The sequence below is a fragment of the Crotalus tigris genome, unplaced genomic scaffold, assembly GCF_016545835.1.
Source record: "Crotalus tigris isolate CLP2741 ecotype Arizona unplaced genomic scaffold, ASM1654583v1 scf7180000024116.2146003, whole genome shotgun sequence".
NCBI classification, from domain to species: domain Eukaryota; kingdom Metazoa; phylum Chordata; class Lepidosauria; order Squamata; family Viperidae; genus Crotalus; species Crotalus tigris.
In genome coordinates, this window is record NW_024100393.1 from 743,563 (window position 1) to 753,440 (window position 9,878).

Here is a 9,878-nt window from a genome sequence, read left to right on the forward strand (position 1 = left end):
TCTATACATATAGCAACCAAAGTTATAATGGACCTGAACAAAGGAATCTACTACTGGTCTTTGAAATTCCAGTTGTTGCACTACCCCTGTGGTCACAGGAACAAAACTTGGACCTATCCGCATTTACAGCCAGCCACCTTTTTTGGTGGCCTGCCTACCAGCTTGTCCCTGCACCCCAGCCCTGCCCATTGCTGCTGCACCTGCCCACTGTACACCACTACTGTGGCTTTCTTTCACATCAGTCAGGGCCTTCTTTCACAAAGATTTCAGTGCTCTGGTGTGAAAGAAGGCATGCGGAAAAAGGTTCTGACGGTGCAGTAGAGGTGGCAGCAGCAAGTAAGTGGGTGTCCCAAAGGGCAGAGATAAGTAGATGGGGGAAGTTAGAATGGAGACCGTCCCTTAACTTCTTTCAAAAACGGCTTGCACATAGGTGGGTCCTCAGCTAATGACCACATAGGGTTCACCTAATGAGACCACCTGGGATTGTCAGAACTGCCTTCACTAAGTGGAGTAGTCACATGACATTTCGCTTAATGTCCACATCTGCTAGTAATGGAATTGCCGATCCCAATTAAGATAGTTAAGTGAGGACTATCTATACAACATCATTCGGATAAAGCAATGCAGAGCAATGCTGTGATCCCTTAGCTTGGGGAGATAGAAATTGGAACATGGAAGTTTGACATTTCACCATACTATTGATGTAAGAATTAGAAAGCAAAGAAGCCGGAATCCACCCCCTTTGGGGTTTTAACCAACTTTGTGAGAAACTCTTGTGTCACATTCATGTGAGCACAAATGACAGGGATAGAGAAAAAAATGGCTCAGACTCACCCAGTAAGTTACCCCAGCTGATAATGGGCTTAAACCCAGGTCCAAGCCTTGGCAAACACCTTAACCACTCTAACACATCAGTATTAACATTGCAATTAATGTACCTGTATATGCTGGCATACAAGGCGACCCGGCGTATAAGACGACCCCCGTCTTTGTCGCTGAGCCACATTCCTAGAACATCGTCTTATACGCCGGAAACTACCAGTATTTCCGGCATATAAGACGACTCGGCGTATAAGACGACCCCCGTCTTTGGCGCCGATTTTAGCGCTTACGGAAGTCGCCTTATACGCCGGCATATACGGTATTGTTCTGAATATTTAGATCCGGATTGTTCATAAGAAGGTTCCAAGTTAACCTTAAGGATATTAAAATCACCATCATTGTAAAAAAAAAAAACTTTACTATCAGTATTGGGGATTTGCAGCAATCAGATTTTAAAATCCCAACCACGGTACTGTAAGTATGCTTAGAGTTATTCTTTCCATCCCACCCCCAAAGGTAATAGTGACTAAGGCCAAATTGACTATAATATATTCAGTTTTTAAAAAAAGCATGAACAAGAGTCATATGGTGGCCAGGGGATTCCTCATCAGTCATTTGTCTCACCTTCCTCCTCTTCCTGTTCTCTATCTAAATCAGCATTCTTTCCTGCTAATGGATGGAAAAAAACCCTCAGTCAAATGGCAGTTTCTTCTACTGTAGTCATTCATGGCCTGACTCTGTCTCTATCTTGAAGACCACCTGGAAGCTTTATGGACCACAATGCAGAAATGTAGGCCTTGGTGCACCCACGTAACACTTATGAGTAATGTCCTTCCTTCCTTCCTTCCTTCCTTCCTTCCTTCCTTCCTTCCTTCCTTCCTTCCTTCCTTCCTTCCTTCCTTCCTTCCTTCCATAGTTTTCAGCTAACCTTCCAATATTCTCAACTGTCCAAGAAGGTATTATGAAAATTAGATAAGGTCTGAATGGGGAACTAGAAGCCAATGGAGGTAAATAATTAGCTTATCAGCTAATCTAAAACAGAAAATTCTAAGGGATAATCATATTTTTCATAGCAAAAAAAAAATACTGTTTGTTGCATCTTCCTTATCTCCTGAAATTGAAGTAGAGGGAACTAGGTTACAGCTGTAGAAATGAAGTGGGAGCAGGATGGAGGGAAACGGAATGATAATTTCCATTCAATATTCCTTAGGTCCCATTGCAAGATTAATACCATTTGTCAGATTAATTTGCCATCTTCTTATTGTTCCTCACAGTAAAGTTCTGTGAGTTAGGTTGGACCAAGAGACTCTGATTGTCCTAATGCCCCAGTTCAGCCCCTTAAAGTACTGTATAGGCTTTGCGGTGCTCTATAACTATTGATCAGTTTTTAATAATTAAAAAGTCAAGCTCAAAATCATTATGGCATAGTACGATGGGGGTTGCTGTCTTTGAGCTGAGGGAATTTTGAAAGCATCTTGGCAGACATCAAAATGAGTATGCATAAAATGTCTGCTTCTGTGGATGCTGCACATCACAAAATCTTTTACAAACCAATAAAAACAACAGGTACAATATGTGTCAACGCTACTAACATTGGACGTTTTGCTTTGATAACGGAGATGTGGCCATTTTCTTCTTTTTGCTTTTAGAGTTAGATGATGCTGGGGAGGGGGGGATGTGCATGAGAGTTCAGCTAGACATAATAATACTGAACCTAGTGTGAGAATCAAGGTTGTTGAAATAAGAGATGATAAGAATTGGGCTGGAGAGCTGGAGCAGTGTTTCTCAACTTTGACAATTTTAAGGCATATGGACTTCAACTCCCAGAATTCCACAGCCAGCAATTCTGGCTGTGGAATTCTGGGAGTTGTAGTCCACATGCCTTAAAATGTCAAAGTTGAGAAACACTGAGCTGGAGGGAAAGCCTATGATGTAATTGGGGAATGTGATTTCTGACAGTTAATTGGAGGAGGGAATTGTGCTTTGATACTATGTGCTCAAGGGGGGAATTCAGTTTTTGACTTCAATTATGTTAGTGCCGATGTTATGCTTCTCGAATAAAGATTCTTTAAGGTAAACAATACCTCAGAGTTCTTTGAAGAGTTTCATCTGTCGAACCATGACAATATGTATAAAACTTAAATACATTTGAGCAAGAATGTAATTAGGTTTGTTTAGCCAATTCCTAGTTTCATTTTTCCCTGCTTTTTAATCAACCTCTGCCTTATCCCTCAGTGAATTTGTTCAGAAGCATGGACTGAACATAAAGGTATACTTGGAATAAGCCAAGAAACCATGGACCATGCATCCCTGTTTGCACATAATTAATGAGTGCAACACATTAGTTTCAAAACCATGGTTCATTTATTGGCATTTACTAACTATAATAGTTCATAAACAAACCATTTTCTGGCATATTATGTGTGAAACTTACTAAGACATTTTTGTAAAATCTCTAAACAGCAGCCACACATGTAGTACCAAAGGATCTTGATATCAGCTCATGCATTTCTTGTCACGCAATATGTTGACTTAAACTGTCTAGTTTTTAAATGAAGCTTGTAGCATAGAATATGTGGGAGATTGAGAATCACTGTGGCTTAAAACGAAAACTAAAGATCTTAGTTCAACACTGGATCTGGCATGTGTATATTTCACTGGATTGGGGCCAGCACGGTCAAGGAATTCAGTGTGTTTTGCTAATTGAAGTACAAATAATTCTTTTTCTGAAAAGAAACAAGTTCCCTTGAGCCAAGGGAATGGCTTTGAAACAATTATTTGCATAACCCAAATACTGAAGTTTAAATGAAGTACAAAGGATAAAACAGTAGCCAGCCGACCAACATATCTCCAGAAGCTGTGGTCTAGTTTGTCAGATCATTAAATCGGCACGTGTGTTCAAACAGGTTCAGCTCAACTCTCAGGAGACTGAAACATGGTGAGTGCCATATCAATGGCATTTCAAGTTCTTAGTTCTGCTCTTGTGAATGATTCAAGTTGTTGAATCAAATTCACCAATTGACTATTGCAAGGGCATAGCGCAAGCCCACCAAGAAGAAGGAACATTTTGCAAATTGAATTGACCATTTATTTTCTTTTATAGGAAACAGCCTGAAATCAATCCTCTTTCTACTGGAAAGCTGGAACACAGATTGCTTGAGAAAAAAAGAATGGAACAGTATCACTGATTCTTCAAAACATCTTATTCCATTTGCATTTAGAAAAGTCTGAAGCAACATGGTAGGGAGAAAGGAAATTTAGTCTTATCATGTCTGGAAGACACTAGGAAGGGGAAGGTTCCTGTAACCAGTACTATAGTGGTGCACTGAAAGCAGAGAGAGAGAGAGGTACTGCATGTATACATATACATGTACATGTACATATACATACATACATACATATACATATACATATACATATACATATACATATACATATACATATACATATACATATATATATATATATATATATATATATATATATATATATATATATATGTCTTTGGTTGTTCGGGTTTTCAACCGCGTAAAATTGGAAGTGTCTTGGCGACGTTTCGACGAAGTCCCATTCGTCATCTTCAGGCTGGTGTTTTCAGCTTTGTGCTTCGAGCAGCAATGTGTGGTCTTAGCTGTTTCTTCCTTTTAACTGCCAGAACCAGAACCATTGCCAAAAGTGAACATTTTAATAACAGAATAATCAGAGAAGCCATCGAGATAGAAAAACGCCCACACAGCATGAACAAGCAAGGTGATACCTCCCGCCTACCAGCCATTTGGAAACCCGCCCTTATTGACAAACGACTCCCTAACACAAAAAATGATACCAGACCCACACTAACAAAAACCACACAGGATGTCACCACCAAACATCCACGCAAAAAACAAACCCAAAGCCACACCGATGATGAGGCACGACCACAAACCAGAAGCCAGACCACAGCTGCATCATTAGCCACTTTAAATCCCTCCTATCCAAACATGAAGCAAACTGACACCCTCCATGAAGAGGAGGCACGACCACGAATGCGAAGCCAAAAAATAGCAAGGCAGCCCAAAATCTTAAACCCCTCTGCAACTCAAACTAACCTGAGCACAACCAAACAGAACACTCCCCCAGCCAATCAGAGCACAGCCAAGCCCCTAACCATTCAGAACACACCTCCACCCAATCAGAACACAGCCAAGCTCCCACCCAATCAGTTCATACCCCACTGGCAGTTAAAAGGAATAAACAGCTAAGACCACACATTGCTGCTCAAAGCACGAAGCTGAAAACACCAGCCTGAAGATGACGAATGGGACTTCGTCGAAACGTCGCCAAGACACCTCCAATTTTACGCGGGAGAAAACCCGAACAACCAAAGACCTACATATGTATATATGTATATATGTATATGTATATACACACTTTGTGTGTGTGTGTGTGTATACACACATGTACATACATACTGTATAGATACTGTACTGTGCGTGTGTTTCTGTACAATCTTTGGCCCTCTTGAATTTCCCTCTCATAGGCTATTTTATTGGTTTATTTATTTTGGATCCCACCTTCAAGAGCTCAAGGCAGAATGAATAGTACTTCCTTTTTCCATTTTTCCTCATAACAGCAACCCTACAAGGCTGGTCTGAGAGAGACCAGCTCAAGTCACTCATTGAGCTTCTCCAGACCCAGCCCAACTCTTCCATTCCCTCCGTTTGTTTCCTTTTTCTTTTTTCTTCGCCCTATGCATTGCTTTCTATTTTTTTAGCCAGCTTTCTTAAGTGTACTCTCACCGGTTTGGTCTGCTCTGCATCCTTCTCAGCCTTACACAGTTCCATAAACCAGCTCTTGTACTGTAAAAACTGTGTAAGGTTTAATATGGGCCAAAACATATTTCTCTCAAAGAATTTTGCCTATAAACACAATAGTCCCGCCATCTTATTCCAAAGGAGTCTTTCGTTTCTACTGTAAATCTGTTCGGTTCTGCAAACTACCATCCAAGAGTTTGTGGCCATCAGCAAAATATAATATAGATGAAAAATCTTGTGGATTCAGAAGTCATGATGCCCTCTCAGGTCCAGGCTGCTTTATTTCATTGTGGCATAAAGATTTGCAACTGAAATAAAAGTCTAAAATATGTGACCTTTCCTCTAGCAGTATAAACATATAGCCAAAACCTGTTTCATGACATTTTTCCTACTTCTTTGAGTTATTTATTTAGGTGACTTATATAGCCATCCATCTTATATATTATAACTTCAGGCAGCTTATAGCAGCAATAAAAATAAGTTATTTATAAAAAGACCCCAAAACAGTGCCCAGTACCCTAAAGCAGCACTCCCCAACAATAATCACTTTGTCTCACTCGATCCCAATGCTTGGGGGGAAAGCCAGCTTTTTAAAGCCTTCAATGAATCTAGAAGGGTGGATGCTTTCAATAATTAATTGTTCATGTTATCGTCCTTTATTTATCGAATGTTACTTTAGAAAAATGGCTCAGTGTGGGGAAGACTCCAGAGTTATCTATTGTGTTACAGTGGCATAGCAGAATGCTATAATGTCTCCTTCAGCTTCCCAGTTTTTGGTTCTATAGTTTGACCAGCATGTCCAGTTTTAGACATTCAGTATTATTCTGAAAAAGGTTGTCAGAATTGTGGTGAAGCCATATAAATAGAAAATTATTGCAGTAGCTAGCTCACCAGAACATAATTGGCATCTTGTCTGTTTAAAAGAGTTGGAATTATGAAAGGGGAACAGAACAGCCTGGTGAAAGAGAAGGAGAAAAATTGATACTAAAGTTTTGGACTAATAACTTCCATCGGAACTCATTGGTGCAATATGAATTATGTAGTCCCACAATCTAAAGAGTTGTACTTTTCTCCTACTAAAGACTGTAGATAAAATAAACCCCTCTCAAAGAGGGAAGTGACTTTATGGGAAAGAACATGTGAAGCAATCTAAATTTTTCTCAGCCCTTCAGAATAGGCTAAGTCAAGATGCAGACCCACAAGATATATAGGAACCCTGTTGATGTAGACTGTAATGAAAGAATCTTGAATATGTGGCAGTGTTTTCTCTTTCCTTCCTCTCACCGTACCCCAGAAAGAGTGAATGTGGAGCAATTCTGAGGCCTTTTCCCCCCCAACATGTTTCTTTTTTTCCTGGCCTAAGTTCATGTTTTACTAATGGTCACTGCTCTTTTTCGTCAAGGTAATCTGTATACGCCTATACAAGTTCAGTGGCATTTAAAATAACAAACTCACAAAGTCACTTGATGCCATAACTATGCTCAAACCAAGAAGCGCATACAAATCTATAAGTAAAGGTTACTTAATATGAGTAGAACATGATGAGTTACAAATTACAGCCATAAAAAGCAAGCATTTTGCAGTTAAAAAAAAAACAAAGCAAAACATCACAAATAAACTCAAAAATTCCACAGAATTTAATTAATAAAAGTTCTAAATATTTTATTTAGGCCTCACTAGAAGGCGAGATTGCTGCATACAAGACTATCACTATGTTATATTATATATTACATATTGCATATCATTTATGGAATATGTAGTATATAGTATAATTATATAGACAACAGATCTGATTTATATTTGATGGAGACAGGCGTTGGAGAAAGGAACTTCAACCTGCCAGCCTTCTCAAAGACTCACATAGGTTAGGAAACTAGATTTTGTTTCATGAGATAATCATAGGGTCTTGCATGAACTACTCTCACATTACAAGAAAATTACATTCTACAGTTACAGAAAAGGATGAGCCAGATTTAAGAAGCTTCAGTGACAAGCTGCTTTTCTGAGGTGAAATTCTTCTATAATCAGAGCCAAAAGTGCTTTTGTTACTTCTAAAGGCATTGCACTAAATTGCTTTGAATCCTTCTATCATCATTTCTCCATAATCTCTTATCTTACTTTCCTTCTGCTGAACTAATACTTCATACTTGCTAGTTTATTAACCTTTCTCATCCTATCTCCTGTATTGTATATGCTTTCATAGAAAACAGGATGAGCACCGTAGAAGCAAGATCAATTTTTCTAACAAAGATATCTTATTCAGTCTTTCCAAATGTCATTCACTATTATGGTTTACAGAGTAAAAACAACTGATAAACATGCCCTAAGGCAGAGGTTGCCAAGAAATGTGCAAGGACAAAGGTCCATCTTGTGGGCACCATGCCACAATGAGAAGAACCTTACAAAAATTTGGGTACCAAAATTTGGGCTGAGTGCTCTGAAAGGATGGATTCAGCAATTCTGCCTTTAGAATGGTTCCAAGGGAATAGCTTTTTGTGATAAGAGAGAGGAAGAGAAATGATAGAAGAGATGAATGATGAATAAAAGAGGGAATATATGCATAAGAGTATGCATAAGAGCTGTGCTGTTGCAATGGTAAGAATGTAGTACTGCAGGCTAATTCTGCTGTCTACCAGCGGTTCGATTCTCACCTGCTCAAAGTTGACTCAGCCTTCCATCCTTCCGAGGTGGGTAAAATGAGGATCCAGATTGTCGGGGACAATATGCTGACTCTGTAAACCGCTTAGAGAGGGCTGTAAAGTACTGTGAAGCGGTATATAAGTCTAAATGCTGTTGCTATTACTATAAATGGATTAATGAAAGTCTGGATCCACCAATATTAAACTTGCCCTGAAGTAGCCCCAGAGGACCATCTCCAGTGACATATAATCCTTAATAGTAAAAGGGATGCTGTTTGAGTTAGCATTACATGGATGGGGCTGTTTCAGTAGGAAAGGAAGGGTTGATATTGATGTACCAAGTATTGACATGTCAGTAAATCAAATGTATTTTATATCATTCTTCATTGTATTTTTGTTCAGGAAAAAGTAATTACGTCTGTGGTATTTAATTGATACACACATGTACACACATCAATGCATATAAATACCCTGTGCAAATCATACTTCTGCAACAAATATTTCCCATTTTAGACAGCTGTTGTTTGATATATCAATAAGAACTGATTCTACTTTTGACATCTGCTAATCATTAAAAATAAAAAAATGGCAGGTGTCAGCAATATACTTGTCAACAATATAATGCCAACAATCACCAACTTGGCATCATTAATCCAAATACTGCTGCCCTGAAATCTTTTTTTTTTTCACTTGCCAGTAATTGTTTATGGATTAAGTTACAAAGACAAATGACGCAAGTGCCTCCTTTTATTGTTGTTGCTTTAGCTAAAGTTGGATCTAATCCACCTGTAGCTTTTCACAGGCTCCTGTTTTATTCGGACGGCTCTCATCAGCATTTGAAAGAGGCCCATTCAGGTTTTCCATGAAGGACCCCTCTGTGCAGGTTTTCTTTCATAAAGAGGACATTATTCAAAGGCAGAACTTGTCTTCCTAACCAAGGAAATAAGGAAATCCGGGACATTTTGTCAGCACCTTCTTGTTGACTATTGACTTTTATAAAAAGGAGGTGTATAGGTAATGACTAGCACTTTGAACTGTACTCAGATGCTTATAGATAACCAATGCAGGGCCCACAACGCTAGCATTACATGATTCTAGCAATAGTCAGGCAGGAAGCTAATGCATTTTATACAAACTGAGGTTTCCAGGTAGTCTTCAAAGATCACTCCAAATAGTATGTGTTATAGTAATGGTAGTAAAGTTGGAAGGAACCTTGGAGGTCATCTAGTCCAACCCCCTGCTCAAGCAGGAAACCCTACACCATTTCGGACAAATGGCTGTCCAGTCTCTTCTTAAAAACTTCCAGTGTTGGAGCATTTACTGCTTCTGGAGGCAGGCTGCTCCACTGATTAATTGTTCTCACTGTCATGAAGTTTTTCCTTAGTTCTAGGTTGCTTCTCTCCTTGATTAGTTTCCACCCGTTGCTTCTTGTCCTGCCTTCAGGTGGAGAATGAATCACTTTCACCCAATATAAATCTAACAAATAAAAATTATGGTGGGTAGGACAGAACAGAAACCCTTCCATTAGATTCTACTTTCTGGAGATATTTCCAAAGCTTTATCTGTGTAGATCTGGGGTCCTCTGGTCATTCAGCTCTGCTCCTAAGGAAAGAGAATGTATGTG